Below are 22,041 nucleotides of genomic sequence, written 5' to 3'. Positions count from 1 at the left end.
TTTTTTGGGGGTACACTTTACAGAAACAATAGTTTTTTTAGGGGGTACACTTTACGAAAACAATAGTTTTTTTTGGGGGTACACTTTACAGAAACAATAGTTTTTTGGGGGGGTACACTTTACGGAAACAATTTTTTTTTGGGGGTACACTTTACGGAAACAATAGTTTTTTTGGGGGTACACTTTACAGAAACAATAGTTTTTTTGGGGGGTACACTTTACGGAAACAATAGTTTTTTTGGGGGTACACTTTACGGAAACAATAGTTTTTTTGGGGGTACACTTTACAGAAACAATAGTTTTTTTTGGGGGGTACACTTTACGGAAACAGTTTTTTTGGGGGATACACTTTACGGAAACAATAGTTTTTTTTTGGGAAGGGGCGCGATAGATGTAACTTAGAAGACAGACTTCTGAATCTGATGGTGGCGCTGTAGAGGGAATTTGGTAAAGTAACTACAGAAATTTGTTAACCAAAGTGTATTATTTTATTGCATTATACAGTAACAAGCATTACTGTTGCTAATACAACAGAATAATTGAGTGGTAGTATTATACAGAATTTACATTTCTCCACTAAACGTGAGTTAGCTACTCGGCATACATTACACATATAAATGTATTTATGGTTCTAGGATAACACTACAATCGAATCAAGTTCATTTAACTAATTTAGGTGAATGTCGCTGCTGGATCTTTGTAGGTTATGCCCTCCTTAAACTGGTGGCTAAGTAAGGTACACCCTAACAGAGATAACCTTGCTTTAAGTAAAAGAATCACAACGAGACCGTGGCTCGCCCGGCCGGGGAGACAGCTGTTTTTACTTAATTCAGTGTGTTGTATAATGTTATGGTAAACATTTCTGGATGCGGCAGTGCATAACATCCTGTTAGAAGGAGTGGAGAGCGGTCCGTGACTAACTCTCCACCAACAGAGACGACGCTAAATGGGGTTCGAATGCTATTAGAGAGCTTGGAAAGAGAGGGAAAAATCTGGTGTAAACACTTCTCTTTCCAAGGCTCTTTCTCTTACCGGGATCATTGCTAGTCTAAAGCTCTCTCTCTCTCTCTCTCTCTCTCTCTCTCTCTCTCTGGACTTGGAGAGAGATGTCCACAAGCTTAGAGAAAAGCGTTAGAGATCCGTTTTTCAAAATAATAATAATTAAAAAAAAAAAAAAAATTATGCTAACCATCAGCAAGATGCGAACCTGTGATCTCTCCACGTAACAGTCCAGTGTCTAATCACTCTGAACTAATTGGCCTAACAGTCTGTTGGATAGTCAAACGCTGCAAGTCTACTCTCTAAAATTACTATTAAATGAATAGCTAAAATTTTTGAATTTAAAAATTTGAAATGATGTAACCGGAATTGCGAATTTTTTTCCCCTCATGAACAACGTATTCTCAGATTTCTTTGTATAATTTACCAACACACGCAAACAGCCATTAATTTTCCCACTTTTCCCTGGGAAATTAATTTTAGGACTTTTCTGTGGAAGGGGGGGTTTGGGTGCTAGATTCCCACTCTAACTTACCATTTTTAATTAAATTGTACAGTATTATCACCTTGTAATACTGGAGTGAATAATAAATTATGAGCTGAAATTCGAATTTTGAGACCGGAAGTGTGATTCTCTTAATTCCCCCCTCCGGATATGCTTAGTTTTGCTACGGAAGGAAATTTTTCCATAAATATTATTATTTTTAAACCAAAAATTGCGGGGAAATTCGCATTCAAAAATTTTCTTGAATTTCCTAGGCTAAAGAAAACCTAGAAAACTCTAGTGACGAGTTCTACTTTTGTAAAAATTAAATTATGAAAACAAAAAAATGAAAATTGCATTATTAAACGAATCGATTTTAATTTAAATATTCAAATAAATATCAAAACCAGTTGTAATACACTTCCAGCTCTCATTATAGACTGAATAGAACCCAATTCTCCGGAAGTCAGTATTTCCAACACAATAGACCCTTAGTTCACCATGACCAGCTTCCGGATTACGTTTATAGAGGCAGTGATGGGAAAAAAATATTTAATGAATCCGAAATGAAATCTAAAAACTTTCTTCAACATTGAACATTTATTAAACTTTTTTTAGCCATAAAATAAAACATATTTGTTTATTATTAAATTGTGTTTAAGGTTAAAGTTCAAATTGGGAAGCAAAAAATAAACCCTTCGGAACTTCCCAACCTAAAAAGGAACTCCTGGCGAGTAAAATCAATTCCCAAATCTGTGTGAGGATTATCTATTAAGCATTTGAAGTGAGCAGAGTGGATGAGAGGGGGGGCTAATCCCGCAAGAAATCCCAGGCTACTCCTCCACCCTTACATGTGGAATTTTGTCAGAGCCGGGGATATAACACTCTCTTTAAGAGGCCTGCTATCCTAGAGAGCTTTCAGAGAGCTCCTTTAAATAGACCTTCTTAGGCTGGATGTGCAATGACACTGCAAAATAGATGGGAGAAGAGGCTGTGCAATGTTAAAAGCAGGAATGCTCTCCAAAAGGTGGCAATTTTCCACTTAGAGAGGTTGTTGTCTTGCCGCAGATAGATAGATGGTTGGAGGTGATAATGGCTGTTGATGATGGAATTTTATTCCCTTAGTAGAAGAAATAAGAGGGTCTTTTAGCACGCCATATAAATCCAGAATACGGACGCGGCATAGTGGATCCGCCAGTCTGTCTGTGGTTGAGGTTAGTAATTATTTTTATTGTAGGATTATATTTAGATTAGAAGCTCAGATCGAGGCATTAGCAGTAGTTGGATTTCAGTCAGAATAGGTTTTTTTAGGGTAACGTATATTTCGAATAACAGTAACAGATCTACACGTGATTAATGATTATGTATTCAAGTATAAAAAGTAAAAGTAAAGTAATCGCCTATTTTTTCAGGCGGGGCTTAACGTCCAACTACCAATTAGGTGTCGTGGACGGAGGCGTCTAGCAAACATACTTTACTATTTCTCATTTTTAAACATTAAATAAAATCCAAGGCCTATGACCGGGAATCGAACCCAGTACCACAATACATTTTAGCTTCGCAGGTATTCAAGTATATAAACATGTATAAATAATTGCAAAAAAAATTACAGTTATAAAGGAGGATTTGCCCTATATTATAGAGAAAGTGTGGGAATTTTATCTTTTATAGAAAAAAAGAGAAAAAAATTGTCAAAGTTGGGTGTTTTTCAACGTTACGCTTTTTCGTGAACTTTTTGACGATCAACCCCTTATACAACTGTCCTATCGGACAGTTTTTAGCATATACTACAAAGTTCTAGAACATTCTAACCTGATTATCCGAACAGATATCATCCAATTTGACCAGAAAGTTTGGGAATTCTCTTTGCCGTAATAAACAACGAATAATAAAAATCCGGAAACAAGAAAAAGTAAAACTGTTTTCCTTGGGAAAATGATTTCTATAAAAAAAATGATACACGTTTGGTGAGTACCTTAAGTTTGGAAAAATCATAGTGATCAGTTTTGAGAGAAAAACAATGGAAAACTCGAAGTTGCAAACCAGATCTGCACATAAACAGGAGGTGAAAAAAGTACAAGTTTACTATATTTTCTAAATTAATGTGAATACTCAGGAACCAAATAAACAGTGTTGCCGAGTCCGTAGTTACAGTTGGTATACCTGTATACGTAAATTAATAACCCTTTAGGGAATGCTACAAATTCCCTGGCTGGAAACAAAACATAATACTCTGTTTTAATTCTATAACATCCCTAATGTGACATTGTTTTGAAAGCACGTTATATAAACTTGTAACTGGAGTTAGTTATGTTTAATGTTTGTTAGCTATTATGTAATAGGTAGGGAGGGACATGTGGTCTAAAAACAGTGTTCATGTTAACATTTATTTATTTAGATAAACAATTTATTAGGCATTGAAAATTTATGATTAACGATAAATGATAAGAACGATTAACGATAACAAGTTTTATCACTTTTTCTCATTCAAATTAATTGTTGTTTCTATATAAAGAACGTATATAATATTATGTAGTCGAAACTAGTAAAAAAACAAAAAAATGCAAACTTAAAATGGTACCGATTGCATCGATTTAAAAGATCTAATTTCTATTTTCTGCGTTTTTTTTTAATTCAAGGGACTTCAAAAATAAGTATTTCCGGTGGAAAATCTTGCTATCAGGCAAAGGAAGTTTTAATTGTCCACTAATTAAGCAAAAAAAAAGCAACGTTACGCTTAAGTGGAGAAAACAAACAAACTTAATGAATTAAAGATTTGCATAGATAATCAGTATACAAAGTTTTACAAAAAAATCGAGGAAGATATACAAAAAAAAATAGTCAATAAGAAAATCTATCCGCAAAGTGGTATTAACGGTTCCCAGGTATTAGGTTCACAAAATTTTCTAACGGGCGGGCTCTAAACTTGTCATACTGCGCATGTTTTAAAACTGTCCGGTAGGACAGTTGTATAAGGGTTGATCGTCAAAAACTGCACGAAAAAGAGTAACGTTGAAAAACACCCAACTTTGACAATTTTTTTCTCTTTTTCTATAAAAGATAAAATTCCCAAATTTTCTTTAAATCTTACTCCAAACCCTCCTTTATAACTGTAATTTTTTTGCAACAACCCAGATCTAATAGGTTTCGAGAAAAAAGTTTTTTAAATAAGTACTGCAGTGCTGCGGTCAGCTTTTTTGGCGCATGCGCGTTGTGTACCTACATCGGTTACGAGAAACCAAGACGCTATAACGAGAAACATTCAACAGTGTTTTACGTTAATTTGTGTGTATTTAATATGTGTCGGTCTGCTGAGAATACTGATGACTGGAAATATGTGCTGTGAATAGTTTTATTAATGATATTGATCATATTAATGATTGCACGTTTGAAAAGTCCGAGCAAAAATAAAAACTACTTAATTTTTTGGGGTAAACCTTTTTTATTTTTCAACATAGTCTCCTTTTAGGCTTATACACTTCGTCCAACGCTGCTCTAGTTTGTTGATCCCTTCCGAATAATAGGATTTGTCCAAGTCTGAAAAATAGCCATTCGTTTCTGCAATCACCTCCTCGTTTGAATAAAATCTTTTGCCCGCCAGCCATTTCTTCATATTGGGGAACAAATAGTAGTCCGAGGGAGCCAAGTCTGGAGAATAGGGGGGATGTGAAACGAGTTGGAACCCTATTTCCATTAATTTTGCGACCACAACTGCTGAGTTGTGAGCTGGTGCGTTGTCGTGATGGAAAAGGACTTTTTTGTGGGCCAATCGTGGGCGTTTTTCTTGCAGCTCGGTTTTCAAACGGTCCAATAACGATGAATAATATGCACCTGAAATAGTTTTACCCTTTTCCAGATAGTCGATGAGGATTATTCCTTGCGAATCCCAAAAGACAGCCGCCATAATCTTTCCGGCCGAATGAACGGTCTTCGCCTTTTTTGGCGCAGATTCCCCCTTGGTAACCCATTGTTTAGATTGTTCTTTGGTCTCAGGAGTGTAGTGATGTATCCATGTTTCATCCACAGTGACGAAACGACGCTTAAAGTCCTGCGGATTCTTCTGGAACAGCTGCAAACCGTCCTTGCTACACTTCACACGATTTCGTTTTTGGTCAAGCGTGAGCAATCGCGGCACCCATCTTGCGGATAGCTTTGTCATGTCCAAATGTTGATGCAAAATATTATGTACCCGTTCATTCGAGATGCCCACAGCACTAGCAATCTCACGCACCTTCACTCTTCTGTCATCCATCACCATATCATGGATTTTATCAATGATTTCTGGAGTAGTAACCTCAACAGGGCGTCCAGAACGTTCAGCGTCACTTGTGCCCATATGGCCACTCCGAAAATTTTGAAACCACTTATAAACTGTTCTAATCGAAGGTGCAGAGTCACCATAATGTTTATCAAGCTTCTCTTTAGTCTCCTGAGGCGTTTTGCCTTTCATAAAGTAGTGTTTAATCAACACACGAAATTCTTTTTCGTCCATTTTTTGAAAATCACTCGACTTCCTCGATTCAAACGAATGCCAAACACAAAGAAATAGACCGATCTGGCTGAAACTTGGTGTGTGTTCTTCCAAGAGATGCTACTAACTAAACATAACCTCGATACGCGCCAGTAGTGCTATCTCTCTGACTTTGCACGGACTTTTCAAACTCTCCCTCGTAGGTGTGAAAGCTCGGCTTAAATTCATTGTGAGATCAGTGAAATTTATGGAGAAAACTGAGCAGTAAGGATATGGGTTAGAGCTCTTTTTAAAGATGGCCGCACGAATGTTCCTGATGTGAAAAGATGTTACGATAAGTAACTCAATATTAGTGCCAATTATGTATAAAAGTAGATTAAGTTACCTGGTTTTCTTGTAAAAATAAAATTGTTAAAGAAAGTGTACTTGCATTTCTTTTATTTCAAAAGGGTACTTTCCTTTAAAAAACACGAGACTGGAAGAATTTTTTATCTTTTTTAAAGTTTTTATTTTATTCCTAATAATTGTCAAGGAAATAAAAGAAAGAGGAATTGGTGACGTGGTAAAAGTAAAGAACGGGGAACTGATGACATCACAAAATTATTGAAATTAAGAATAAACAGTCCTGATTCTGCAATTTGCCTTACCCAAATTTTATACATCCCACGCACCTGTGAACAGTTTGCCTTGGTAGCTCTTTACACCTGTCAAATATTTCTAGTTATGTATAAAAATAACAAATAAAAATCTGGGTTGCCTTTATCAGTCTTTATCATCAAAATGAATATATTTATTTCTTTCAACCATTAAGTTAAAAACAAAAATGTAACAAAACGTTAAATACTTCAATTTTTTTTTTGTTTATATTAAATTTACCAGCCTTTTTATTTATTACGTTATGTTCATTCAAATATTTATGTTCAGTATAAACATTCCTACCACAGACTAGGGATTATAAGAGCGAGATGTATAGATAAAAACAAAAAGGTAATAAAACGTCTACAAAAAATAATAAGTTCGTCTTGGAGTCACTTTGTGGTTTCTAAAGATGATTTATGCTGAACCGGTTCTCTGTTGAAAAGCGAGGTCGCTTTAAGTCTATATTTAATTAAAATTAAGCTATAAAACTTCTCTTATCTCTGTTAGCTACTGTTAAAAAAGTATTAACTGCTAAATGACATTCTGATATTTTCAATTCTAGTTTTGCTGGCGATATGTATTACGCTTGAGGCATAGTTTCATCGTTCAGAACCCCCCTAGTATCGTGCTAAAGCAGTGGTTCCCAAACTTTTTTGACCCATGGACCCCTTTTTATAGTCAAAACTTGCCCACGGATCCCCAAGTGAAAAAGCTACATAAATGCATAGTATAAAAATTACAAATTTAAAACAACCTTTTGTTGAAGAAGTATTTATTGAAATTATAACTTTCGTTTAAAATAATTTTTTTATTTTATTATTATCCTTTTAATGTAATTTCCACCTGTACCTACAGAGTACAATAAGTAAATGCGATAAGCGTATATTAATAGCGTGGCAAACGTGAATGACGGTCATCCAGTGACGGCCGCCATTAGTCACCCAGTTGGTCACGGGGCTTCAGTCGTCTTCGAGGATTGAAGGGTAGCGTAGTTGAAGATAGGTTTGCAGCTAAAGGGTTGGGATGAAGTGAGAGTTTTTGGTGAAAATTTTTATATCGAATTTTGGCAAGTTCGGAGATGAGTGGAATTTGGAGATCTGTACGAGTATGTATAGTGTGGTTGCTACCATAGAATGGGGCGTCTAGTATGCGGCGCAGTATTTTGGATTGCAGTGTTTATAGTCTATTGAGGTTGGATTTTTTAGCTGTTCCGTAAAGTTCGAGTCCGTGAGTCCATATTGGTGTGAGAAGGGCTGTATAGAGTCGTCGTTTGTTCTGTAGTGAGAGTTTTGAGCGTTTGTCGAGTAGCCTGGCTAGAAGTTTGTATCGTTTGTTTAGTTCGGTACGTTTAAGTCTCGTATGGGGGTTCCAGGTAAGTCTCTTGTCTAGGTACATTCCAAGGTACCGCACATGGTCGGCTGGTGGGATAGGTGTGTGATGTAAGAAGACAGGTGGCAGAGTTTGACGTTTGAGTGTGAAGACTATGTATTTAGATTTAGTTGGGTTAATTTTTATACGCCAGTTTTCTAACCAAGGTTCTATTGAGTGAAGGTGGGACTGTAGTGAGCGTACTGCGAGGATAGGGTCAGAGTGTGTGGAGAGAATGGCAATGTCGTCAGCGAAGGTGTAAATAGAGGTATTAAGGTTAGAAGGTAAGTCGGCAGTGTAGATTGTGTAAAGAAGAGGAGCTAAGACACTTCCCTGTGGCACAGCAGCAAGGACGGGATAGACGGAAAATAAAATTTAAAAATTAATAATTTGGATGAACGTGATGAGATGTTACGAGTGTATTTATATCCGGCTCAATGTTTGTGAGTAGCTACCGCAAATCCCCACGAGTAATCTTTGGTTCAGGTCTGCATGAAGAGCCGTTAAGTGTTCGACAGTGAGCAAGCAAATCTTCATCTCTATTTTACAATTTCGAAAGATTTGAAAGCTGAGAACGTTCTCCTCTTCCCAAGTTTTGTATTTACAGAAAATGTTTCGCAACAAACACAGATATTACGCTTTTAGTTTTGATTAAATCTAATTGGTCACCTTGTTAGTTTCTAATTTCCATAATAATAAAAAGGGATCACAGTTTTATTTATATTGAACCTTGCTCTGACCCCCTGAATGATGCCGGGGACCCCTGGGGGTCCGTAGGGACCCCACTTTGGGAACCACTGTGTTAAAGAATAGAATTGAGCCTAGAGAACATTTAGTAAGGCAGTGCCCCATATGAAGCTCTACTCTCAACGTTAAAGGCTCCAGCAAGAGACCCTTCATCTGCATCTAAACGTTTCAACTTAATCGTACGAGATTGAGCGGAGATAACCGAATGATTCCTAACTTGAAAGTCGCAGGGCAGATCAGAGCAGTTTTACGTATATTACGGCTACGCTGAAGGCGGTAAACATGCTGGAGCTCCTCAGATAAGTGCAGGAGGCATCCTTGCTCAGAGAAGCAATGTGAATATTATTAAATACTTAATTCCTGAGTCAATAATTTTTTTTTTCTTTTGATGAACCTACCAAGACTCTTGGTCCCAGAGACTGTTCAATAATTTTTAATTACGTCCTCCTATTTTCATTTATTTGTATATAATATCTATCTCTTATTTTCCACGATACCTTTTGATCTTGCGAGCTCCCTTTGAAAATGAGCAAGTCCCTTTTTCCCTTTTCCGCTTGGAAGCACCTCATCATTGGGGCTTTTCTCTTTTTTCTCATCACCTTTTTTTTTATATTTTCTTTCCTTTATTTATTGACTTTCTTTTTTATCGGAAAATTTCCACCCTTTAGAAAATAGTATTTAAGAGAGAATGTACATTAAAAAAAAGAAAGAAGGGAAATTAGAAAATTATTCTTTACTTTAATTGGAAAAGGATTTTTCTTTAGTAGGAAATATTTTTTAAGTTTATTAATTATTGGTCAGATTGATTTTAAAGTTAGTTTTAAAAAAAGGGGGACTTTTTTTTTGTCCGAATCCAGTTTTCTTCATTTTATTTTGGGAAAAATCTTTTAAACTTTTCAGCTTTCCCTTGTAATCATCGTTAATCCTTAATCTCTGTACTGTTACTTTATTGCACTCCGGTGAATAGTACGAGTACTTTTATTCGCATCTGACTAATGCCTGATCTTCAAGACCTTGGCGGCTCTTTCCTTTATCCCCGGCGTAGTTCCTTTTGACTAATGTTTATCCAACTAAACAAGCTCCTTTTATTCTATCTGCTTTTACTTTTAATTTTGCTTCTTAGAAGATCGTTTTGCCACAAGTGTTCAGTTTTTTGTTTATTCGTCTGAGTTACTCCTTTTATTCTACCAATAACTTGGTCGTGTTAATTAGAGTTCTTTCTGAAACTATCTTCTTTTTAAAGATTCTGTTCTCTTATCTCTTTTTTTGCATTACATCTAAATTCCTTAATAGAATTAAAAACATCGTCACTAAAACTTTTTCAGGTTAAGTACATTAAGAGTTAATGAGGTAAGATGTAAAGATGTTTTTACTTATGGATAAAGCTTATCCTGCACAGTGACCTTGTTATACCCAAATAAGTCTTGCGATTTACTGACAACTCATCGAATCTTTTACAACAAAAACTTTATCACTTTCTTGTAAGACTTCATAGAATTATCTGTACATACCTGACACAAAAAATAGAAGAAAATTCTTTACTAAAAGATAACGTAGAAAATAATAACTTAATTAAATCAAATTAACTGACTTAAAATTGAATTAATTTTCCACGAGATATTACTGCAGTGAAAGTGATGTTGGGAAACTCGTTTCTATTCTCATTCTACATTACATTGGACTGAGATGCATAGCTTTTACTTTACAGGAAAATCTATAGTAGGGCAGAACTGAGAAGTGTGTGCTTCGCTCAAGGTGCCACTTACCATGCAGTGTGCGGTTTCACAAACAGTTTATTGTCAATAAGAAGGAAATATGATTCAAAGTACTCGGAGAAAAACTTGAGAGAAGTAGTGAGAGAGAATTGTGTGGGTGTTCACTTCAAGTTTTTTCCAGTTTTTCTCTGAGAGGACCAACAAAGTAAGCAATGCAATCAAGCACAGTGGTAACCAATGGCGACATAGAAATAGGTGAAAGGCTAGGACACACGGGAATCACTAAAAAGTAATAGCAGATGAAAATTGTGTTTATGAGAATTAGTAATAAGGCCTAGCGAGGGAATCCACCAAGATTATAGCTTCATGTCAACGCTTGGTTCGCCAGGTTAGCTTTGCGTAACCATGTCTTTGTTCCTAGAATCTACACTGAACATGCCCTTCCCTCCAGTTTTCATAATTAATGACGTCATAGTGTACACACACTTGGAACTTTTGCTTGTATTTTGTTGGAATTAAAGCCCGGCCAAACTTTTGCAAATATTTGACTTTAGCGACCAAAAACTGGCTAACACAATTTCAAGCCAGCCGAGATGCAGATGTTATACTCTACCAACTTTTACATGGACGCCTAAGAGTCTTGTGACAAAAGTACGGTTATTTTTAAGTAAGCCACAATAAATCTTTTAGGCTGCTGCAGAGGATTTTGGATTTTGGTAGCAGACAGCTCACCTAATCTGGAGGCAAGAATTATAAAGTACAACGAGAAATCACCAGATCTTTATTCTCGAATCCTCTTATTTCTGTTTTTTTAAAAAAACTTGTTCTTGCAACTGACCCACCTTTCTCCTATATTCAGTTCTCAAGGTTATCCTCAAACTTCTTTATTAAAACGGTATAGAACCTCCTTAAAAGCAACTGACGGCTACAACATAAAAAGTAAAATAAATAACTTAGGATCTCAGTGGATGGTTTACGATCGCTAAAAAGAAGTCATAAAAGGAGACACAATTCCCGGGCCTAGCGACTTCATACTAGGGATTTTAGTAAACAACATTAAATCCTGCTAAAATATTATTTAGGCGAAAATAACATTCAATTTTGGCGAAATGGACATTAGGGGCCGAATTTTGTACCAAGGTATGCTTGTAAATTGTATATTCTAGAACAGGGGTCGGCAACCACGGCTTGCGAGTCGCATGCGGCTCTTTTATCCAAATTTTGTGGCTCTTCAGCCTGTTCGAAATAAATTGTATATTTCAATTTTATTGAAACAAATGAAAATTTCATTTATTAAAGTAAAGATATTTTTTCAAAAAGAATTTTAAATTGAGATTTGGTTTGAAATTGAATAGAATTATATTAAAATACAGTACGTAATATATAGGACTGCCGCCATTTTCATTCAAATACAGGTTTAGTTATTATTTATTTGTTTATTTACTTTGCAATATGTGAAAATAAATATATAAAACATTTAAATGTTATTGAATATCATAAAATAATAATTTGCGAATACAAATGATCTACATAGTTTGTTTACACTAACATTCTTGCGGCTCTTGATAAGATTTATTAAAATTATTTAAGGAGAAAAGGGATCTCTACTTAAAATAGGTTGCCGACCCCTGGTCTAGTCCAAATTTTTGAAATTATAGATTTAGCTATTCTACAATATAATAATTGTGTTTTCATCTACATAATAACGGCACTGAATGTCGGCCTGCTTATGAACTTGTTCTCAGTATGTTGTCAAATTATTGATTCAGTGATTCTTAACCTTTTCATTTGTCGCGGCGGCACACTTTTAACAATTTCAAAATTTGGCGGTACACTTACAATAAGTTTTAAAAGTATTTTACTTAGGGGCCGTACTTAAATTACGTAACGAACGCAAGGGGGGAGGGGGGTAAGGCTCGATTGTTACCATTCGTTATGGTTCGGGGGAGGGGTTTTTTTAATGCTTGTACGTAATTTTTCCAATTGAATCTATAATTTTTTGGTCATTAATGGAAAAATACTAACGATATTTTTCGCGCCAAATTCTACTACAGCCAACCTTCATACTAAGTGATAATGTAATTAAATAAGTAATAAATAAAAAATATATGTTTGATTTTAATTAAATACTATGCAATGACGATATTCCATAACAAAAAATTACGTACATTTGGCTAGGGGGGGAGGGATTAAAAAGCTCTTTAAATTGCGTTACGTAATTTAAGTACGGCCCCTTATCCATAACAAACTGTGTAAAATAGTTAATTTTCAATATAAAATAAAATAATATGTACCTACTACAAAAACAACAGTTATATATTTATTAAGGGATTAATTACAGGTTAATAATAAGAATACTTTTAATGAGAAATTTGAGCTTTCTGAGTTTTCTTTTGATAATTTTTTTTATATTTGATCGTATAAATGATAATGCTGCTCTCATATCGTCTTCTGCATATTTAATGTACAATTTTTATTGTATGCATTTCTAAATTTTGGGCGGCACATTTCAAAAACTTTCGCGGCACGCAAAAGTGCCGCGCGACACAGTGATTCAGAATCACTTTTTAATTATTCTAGAATAGGGTAGAGAGTTTTCGATGTCACGAACTGAATTCTGTCATCGAAAATTTACCAAGGATTCAAAAGTATTGTATACCAAGTTTAGAGGATCGTAAAAAGTGTTGCTTCTGGCTGATGCCGTCTAAAATCTTCTATAACCCTCTGGCGGTTTGTAAACGATATTTTGACGTTTGGCGTTTTTCGAATATTTTGATTTTTGGCAACCTGTTACAGGTTTCAACTTGAAAAAGCCATTTTTTCGTATCCAAGTAGACCTTTGTATTACTGGTTTTACGGAAGTAAGAGAAACTTACAGAAATATTTCGAAAACTAAACTTTAATTTGTGACCTTTATTTTGTAAATGAATTTGCCCTTTTTTTTTTTTTTTTGAACAATTCACCCTTCACCATTTTATGTTGCACCATTTTTTCTTTTTGGACAACACAGTGTACATTTTCGTGGTTGGCCCACATTTTCCACCACTAATGGAAAATTCAACTCTTTGTGGTCGCTGACGTCATATGAGCTTAGTGGTTTAAATTTAACTATTGATTCAGTTTCCATATGTGACATTTCAATTCTGGGTCAACATGTAATTTACTGTTGGTTGACATTTTTTTTAAATTATTTGTACCTTTTTCCTTTTACGGAGGGATGGGGGAAAAACATGTATTTTCCTATCGCAAATATAAATGGGTATTGTTTTGTTATGTTCAGTTTTCGCTTTATAGTTCGCTTAACCTTCAAGTGAACGGATTTGGTCTATCAGACTAAGTTTGATTATTTATGTATTTTATTTTTTGGAAGGTTACGATTCATAAATTTGTTTACAACGCTATTTATTTCTACTTTAAGTGTGGAGAAAAGACATTTAAGAAATTCTATTTGTAATACAATTTGATGGGGTGAAACAGCAAAGGAAGGAGCTGCGATGATAACGATGGACTCCTCAGCCCATTATCCCTGCACCCTATCGACATTGTAGAACAGAGCAGTGGAACAGTGGATTTTGGAAGAATATCGGAAACGGTGGGACAGTTAAAGAAATTCTCGGCCTGTCAAAAACGGCTATAGTTGGTTTTAGCAGGTCCCGAATCCGCCAGTTGGTTCAGGTTGGTTGAGTGGACATGCGAATTTAGCGTATTCATCTTTTCAAATGCGGCCTTACCCAGTCGCAGCCAAATTGTGTGCTGGCTGTGGTGGAGTCCAATGAGACTGTGCGGCACTTTTTAGTGGTGCGCCCCAGTTTATTCTAAAACTAGATTTCTCGTCTTCGGAAGGTCAAATGTCTCCCTACCGGAGATTGTAGCATCTAATAATCTTTACCAGAACTTTCTAGGTTTATTCAGGTGCACTGGGCGATTGAGTCGCCATGCTCCCTAGTATCCTGTCCGCTACTTTATTAGTTTACTGTACTGTTTTCAGGAATCTCTTAATGTCCCGGTACCTCTCATTAGAAGTGGGGTAGGCGGGGAACAATGGGCATTTTAGATTGCCTGCGTTCCTTCCCCTTTCTGGTGGAACCGGCCTTTTTAATACAATCTACAAAATCTATGAAAAGCGTACAATCATGTACGCAATTCGTACAATCTCTTACTCCTCATACTGGAAGTTCTTGTTTTACTACAATTTTTAAGAGTTTCCACCGGAAGTACCGGGGCTTTGAAGTCTCTCAAGTATTTCTTCCGTGAGAAGTAAATTTAAAAAGAAGAAGAAGAATATTAAGGTAGTTTAAGGGATTATAAATACATCTTATACTACAAATCAAAATGACGTTAAGCACATGTATAATTAAATGTTAAACACAAAATAGACAGAAAGATATGCTAAGTAGTTGAAGAGGACTTAAATAAAACAGGATGTAATACATGCATGAGAGAGGGAATCTAGCGTGGAAGGCGCGACAGAGAGGAAAATATCAAGGTTCCGTTCATAGACTCCTCACAAGGCGGCCCAACATGGGGGCCATATGGTTTCTATTAGCACTTGTATTGAATTAGGAAATTATATAGATTATTTTTAGAAAATAAATTAATAATCCTAAATATTCGTATGAATAAACTTATTTAAAAGTAAAATCTTGTAAAAAAACAAAATTGTGCGATGAAAATAATTTATGAAGGCCAAAGTGATAAAATAGGAGCAACTCAGTTTGTCCCCCACAGCTCCTTGGAATGTACAATTAAGAAAAATCACTAAGACTCTGAATTATTACTTGAGAAAGAAAAAAAAATAAGCAAAAGGAAAACAAAAGGAAAACTTGTGACAGCTCATTAATAAAAATGGAAGAATGTTACTGTGGGGAAAATTGCAGTTAAGTTTTCTTTTTTTTATTGACCAAGATTTTCATTTAGCTTTTCTCTTTTTACTTCCCCCCCTCTCTCTCACTCTCTCTCTCTCTCTTATTGTGAGTTATGCAAATTTTCGGTTTTGAGTTCTAACGGAAATATGCGTGTTTCTGCCTACGATTCGCGTTAATTCTTCCGGAAATTAATAGATTGAGCTGCGTCTTAGAAGATGTGCAGTAGGCTTGAGTACTGCCTCCAATACTTCAATGGATAAAAAAAAACCTACAAAAACTAAATGTTATCTAGAGGGAGCTTTATCACCAAAACCCTGGTTAAAGCTCCACCGTCGCACTTCAGCGCTGTCTAACGCTCAAGCCGAACAGTGAACTTCCGTTCGAAAAAGTGGTTTTACAACTTCATCTTCCTGCTAACTGTTCCTACGCTGAAGAATCCAATCCCTTTAGTCCTTTAGTAAAAGAAACTCAGTAACGTCTTTTTTGGGTATCCAATTTCTGAGTTCGCAGACTTGGATATCCTCACACTGGTGATCAACGTACCCATTCACCACCATCTCCAGATATTTCAAATTTGACTCTCATTTCTTGGGATCTTCCAGGCCAATCATTCCCATCGTTTAGTAGTCGCCTTTGTGATCTTCTTTCAACAAGTGACTCAGATTGCTAGAACTGATTCTATTAGACACTTTATTAATTCCACTCTCTAGTCCAGGGGTCCCCAAACTTTTTAGCCAGGGGTCCAGTTCACTGTCCGGACTATAAAACAAACTATTTTAAAGTAAAAAAAGCAAAAACAAAACGGGAACAAATAGAATATTTAAAATAAAGAACAAGCAAATTTAAATGTGGGAATTATGGACCTGCTTTTGGCTAATGAGATGGTCCAATGTCCTGGTTTAGTTATAGTGCTTTTGCCTTTCTTCCTACTTCTGGCTGTTATTTTCACACTGTTCCCGGAGCCATGACACGTGCAACCCGGGTCACCGGAAGTAGTACTGTACTCCAGTACTCCAGGAGCACAGGATGCGGATTTGCTCCTCTCACTGACCACCAATTAAAAAAAAAAAGTGCCTCTTCCGGAAGTGCGACGGGGGCCGGATAAATGTCTTCAGGGGGGCCACATGTGGCCCGCGGCCTATAGTTTTGGGGATCTCTGCTCTAGGACCCTGCAGCACATCCAACTTCTTTCTCATCACACCCTGTGTTGACTGAGTCTGTTGACTGGGCGGTGTAGGCTCAGATGAGCCAGTCATAGGCGGTGGTTATTACAAGCTTTGCTTCTTCAGATTGTTTCTGGGTATTGGACTAGATGATCGGCGAACGTTACAATAGATTCTATCGGGTCACAGTGACTGTCCGCCATTGGCTCACTACTCCTCTTTCTTCTACGTACATTTCACATAAGAATTTCTTGTAAAACGGCTCCAATAATTCTTCCCCCATTTAATATATTTTAATTCTTAGTATTTACTTGATGAATTACCCATACTTGAATTCATAATATATTATTATTTATTTTCAAAGAGGCATGATACTATAATATTGATCAAACTTTAATAACTATATTTAGATTTGAATTACGCCCTAATAGTTATTAAAAAAAACAAACTTTTCAATGCCCTTTGTTCGCAAACTAGTTAATTACGCGTAACATAGTTTTATCTATTTCCTTTAGACTGCGTGTGTACGTAACTAACTTTTACTTTTATAATACAACTTGGTCTATTCACATGCGCCATATTACATACGTCAAAACATTAACTTTGAAAATTATATACAATTTTAGTTCTTTCCGTTTCCTCTTTTTCATTCTCACTATATATGTGCACACGACAGTTTATATACATTTTGTACATTATCTTTACTGCAATTTTATCTCTTCTTAGTTTTAAGGATAAAAATACACTATAATAAAAATGTAGAATATTTTTATCGATTGCTATATAATTTACGGTTAGTTTTATAAATTATTATTAATAAAATTTTTGGTAAGTTGTATTATTACTATTTTCAATTGAATAGTTTTCTGTTCATAGTTTTTGTTTTAGTTTTTTTATTACTCATTTCCTTTATTTTGCGTGAAGGACATATTTTTTTACTTCATTCATGTATTTTAGTTTCATCAGCTTACGTAATCTGTTGTTCGCTCACTGTTTCCGTTTTTTGTTAAACCTATGCAATAATAATAGTAACGACTATAGCGTATTCTGTAAATGTATTGATGAACTATTTTTTTCTTTATTATTATTCAAAATAGTTAATTTTTGTTTCTCCTCCTCTTGAAAGGGGACGTATTGTAATCGTGCAGAGTTTTTTTTTATTTTTACTTTTCATTAAAAATACAAGTTTTGAAGGCTCCTGAGGGAGAACTTTTTGTTTTTTTAAATAAAAATAAATAAATTGGTGTTTTTCAAAGCTGGACGCTTTCTCGCAGAAAGTAGGCTTTCCCGTCAAAGGAGGACTTCCATAGAAAGTACCGGGAATTGGAGGAGGATACACCTTCAAGAGTTGGAGGAGGGCATAATCTTGTCGCTCCCTATTTCCTAATTAGGACTTGCTTTTTCTTATTTTTTAATATCTAGAAGGGGAGTGCTGTTTTAGAAATCAGGGAGTGTTGCCTCTTCCTAGCAATTGTCTAGAGTACTTGGTTCCTTGATTAGGATGGCACGAGGGAGTAGTTATCTCTTCTTGACTGGTAACTTCTCGCTCTGCTTGGGGGCTTCAGATATGTAATTCTTATAGTTACAGTTCTTATGACTGTGTATTTCATTGAAATCACCTGTCAATGGGATGCCTCCGATTCTAAAGAATTTTTTTTTTTTAATTTATTTGTTATTCACAATCTACAAAAAAATAAATAAAATGTAATCAGTGAATATGATAAAAGAAGTCTTCATGCCTGAACCAGCTTGAGGAGAGAAGCTGCTGCCCACTGGCAACACTCTCGCTGGAGTTTCTTACATTACTGAAGCTGGTCACGAGGCCAACAGCGTTTCAATCGTCGTGGAGGACGATCTGGAATCGTTTTGTAGGCAAGATTTTTGAACAAGAGGATTTGTACAGAATGGAAGAGAGTCAAAGAATTTTCTATACTTAGATTTAGATTCTTCAATTATGTATGAGAGTTTGAGGTCGTTATGGAGGATGGAGTTAGAGACATAAAATGGAGAATTCGTAATCTAATAGAGAATTTTTGATTGGAAGTACTGTATTTTTTGTAAATTGGAATGTTTGGCTGAACCCCACAGTTCCAAGTCCGTAAGTCCAGATCGGTTTAAGTACACTGTTGTATATTAGTCTTTTATGTTCCAGTGGTAGTTTTGATTGTCTGCCAGTTAGTCGTAACAGCAATTCGTTTCGTCGGTTGAGTTCAAGACTTTTCAGTTTAGTGTGCGGATTCCACGTTAATCTTTTATCGATGTACATCCCAAGGTAGAGAACTAAATTAGCAGAAGGAAGAGGAATTGAGTTAAAACTTATAGGGGGTCCAGAATTACGACGCAGAGTAAAAGTTATCTGTTGGCATTTTCGAGGAACAAATGTTCATTGAAAAATTATTCAAATCTACGCATAAATAGTGTAATACTAAGTTAAAGAAGTTCTGTAAAGTTGAACCTCAAAAGATTTCTAGAGTCTGAAATGGATATTTCCCGGTCTAAAAATCAATTTCAAAAATTCGAAACAGTCGCCAAATCCAAAGAGATGTTAAAAAGGAAGTAGAAATACGCGTGCAGAAAATGAAAATATAGTACGAGGAATGAAACCGGAATGGCCATCAGGGGGGCGCCTGCCTAAAAACGCGTAGTGAAATAACAGTATGTGGCGGGTACGGGGATATAGTTAGGTCTTCGTATGACCTTGAACGTCCCCTCTCTCAGCACACTCAACCGCTGACGTGTCCACTCTCTTCCCCCACTCTTTGTTTTTGTTGTGTTTGGTTGTATTTTTTCCCGCTTCTTGAGATCGGAGAACCGGCCGTTCTAGCGCTCTGCCAGCTCGTAACGTTCACTTTCCTCGACTACATAATCCTCCTTTTTCTCTATTAGCTTCCTTCACCTCTTGTTCAACACCTGAAGAACGTCATCTTCTAAAGAATCGCGCTTGAAAAGAGGTTTGATCTTATCTAAATACGCCCACTCAGGTTCAGAAATGTATTAATGTACTTTCCTCCCATATTTCTATTAGAGAAGGTGTTACTTCTTTAGACTTTTTTTTTTTTTAACCTACCACAGCCTTCCAAATAACCTATTAACGTATTATTTTAAAGGCTTAGATATCCTCTTTAAAAAAACCCTTCACTGAATCTTCTTCGGTAATCTTTTGTTCTTAAGTTTTATTGGGGTTACATAAAAAAAGGAATATGGGCAGCTCTATCTCCCACAAGAATTCTCTGAGTACTAACATTTCTCACCAACTTTGAATTTTTACTAAAAAAAATGGGTTTCAATATTTTGGTAAGATCTCCAGAATAAGGTAAAGTAAATTACCTATTTTTTCAGGCGGCGCCTAACGTCCAACTACCAATTAGGTGTTGTGGACGGAGGCGACTAGCAAACATACTTTACTATAAATTTCTTTTATTAGCCATTAAATAAAATCCAAGACCTAAGACTGGGAATCAAACCCAGTACATATTGCAAATATGTACAATACATATTAGCTTTACAGGTCTCGCCTTAATTTAAAAAATAATTAAGAGATATTCATTTTTTTTCACCCCTTTGGAGAAAGGGATTGTAATCACCCATCTTCGGAACGGTAACCCATCTTCAGGACCCAGAAATGGTACCAAAATATCATGGAAAAAGGAAACTGTAAGCTCACCATCAGCATTTCACTTTAGCCTCCAATTCTTGGATAGTGGCCAGCCACCAAGCTAACCTCTGTTTGTTGAAACTACTCAGACCTGTAAGTTTAGACAATGTAATATAGGATATTATTTATGCTATCGTGGTAAACTGATTAAACTTGTTTTAAAAGATTATTAATTGTATAAAACAAAAAGGCATATGATTTCAGACAGTCTATCCATAATTACTAGAATTAAATAGTTTGAAAACTGGATGCCATGCAGGTATCTCTAGTTCTAAGGACCTAGTTCTTGGGAGTATATGGATGATTATGGGACCCAGGTATAGAATGGTGTATGGATGATTCTTGGACTCTGTACCCCCGGTAATTTTAATATTTCGTTTTAATAATAATGCTATGGATTTACAGGGTCGCTTCTCTCCATTGGGTGCTTTCTTATTGCTTTTTCTTTCTTTATTCATCTGATTTCGTGTTTGTTTTTTTGTTTTTTGAAGTCTAGACGTTTATTTTTTTTTAGTTTTCGTTAGTGAAGTGCGGTTTTATGTTGTTTACTATTCCATTAACTCTTAGTATTAAGAGATCTTCTGCTACATGCTGTGTTCTCGCTGTAGCAGAACTTTATACTAAACTGTTTCAGCCAAGGGACTCGTACAGCTTATTACCACGTACAAATCTGCTACAAAAATTATGAATATAATGTAAGATGCCTATTAGGTCATCTTCACCTTCTCTCTCTGGCGAGAGAGTCCTTTAACGTAGATAAAGGAAATAGTAGGTAAATACCTAAGAAATTCGCGTGCCCTGTAATCGTAGCAGAATTATGTTAAGCAAGCGTGTTTCGGTTTGTGATCGTGCTTATCGTGCTTTCTTTTATAGATATTATTTTAAACTCAAGTGGATAAGTCTTTTTAAAAAAGATTGAAATGGACAGAAATAATTTGTCTTCCCAGTTGAATGAATCTATCAACGACGATTAATCGTGAACATGGAGGAAGCATGGGATACTGGGTTCGATTCCCGGTCTGTAGGCCTTGGATTTTATTTAATGGTTAATACAAGAAATTTACAGTAAAGTATGTTTGCTAATCGCCTCCGTCCACGACTCCTAGGCGCCACGGTAGCCGAGCGGTTAGAGGCGAGACCAGTAAAGCTAATAATATGTATTGTAATAATATGTAAGGAGGATGCATGGAGAGTCCGGACAGGAAGTTCGCAAACCACTGCGCCTTGTCCAGCAAAGTAACACACTGAGCCTTTTAAGGCCAGAAATAAAAACCCTCCTTCTGGAATTCAATCATAGCTTTGGCTGAGAATTCCGCTAGGCCATTTAGGAGCAAAGTTAGCTTCCCATTTTGTACATGAAAGCCTTAGATGCTTGTAATTTCCCAGATTAGGGGAAACCCTTAATCCTAAACACTAGGCCATCACCGGTAAATGGAAATAAAGGGAGTATCCTGGACTCTTGCTGAAGATAACCCAAGATATTTGAGAGAAATCGCTGCGATTATAAAACCGACTATAAAACCTTACTCTATTCCACAATAAACCACGAACACGATACCGGAAATGATGCTAACAGAAGAGAAATAAATTAAGATTATAACAACAGTAACAGTGAAATAATTTTTTTTTTTTAGAAAGAGAAAATTCTCTTGTTATTTATTTTCCCAGAATACGAGAGTATGTTATTTGCTTTTCCACCGTAGTATGTGTTATTTTCTATCCATACATGTCCTTTTTTTTTTAAAATACTGATTGGAAAAATCTCTCGGTTTATTGGAAAATATATCCCACAACTGCTTGTTAAATCTTGCTTTTATTCAATATATATTTATTTTTTTTAAGCAGAAAAATAAATATATAAAGACGGTATTAAAAATTAGAATTTTTTGTAAATCCTTTTCAAATTGAAAACCAGTGATACTTTTCAAGATCTAT

At 35.7% G+C, this 22,041-nt stretch overlaps 1 protein-coding gene across 4 annotated transcripts in view; it reads left to right on the top strand.

Moving 5' to 3' along the window:
- CadN (neural cadherin) overlaps window positions 1–22,041 on the top strand; it is a 1,042,724-nt gene that overhangs the window by 55,659 nt on the left and 965,024 nt on the right. The gene's annotated exons all lie outside the window — the stretch shown is intronic.

The sequence above is a fragment of the Rhodnius prolixus genome, unplaced genomic scaffold, assembly GCF_049639745.1.
Source record: "Rhodnius prolixus isolate KJV_2025 unplaced genomic scaffold, Rpr scaffold_4, whole genome shotgun sequence".
NCBI lineage: Eukaryota > Metazoa > Arthropoda > Insecta > Hemiptera > Reduviidae > Rhodnius > Rhodnius prolixus.
Note: the sequence above shows the minus strand (reverse complement) of the source record. Positions and strands in the feature narration are given on the sequence as shown.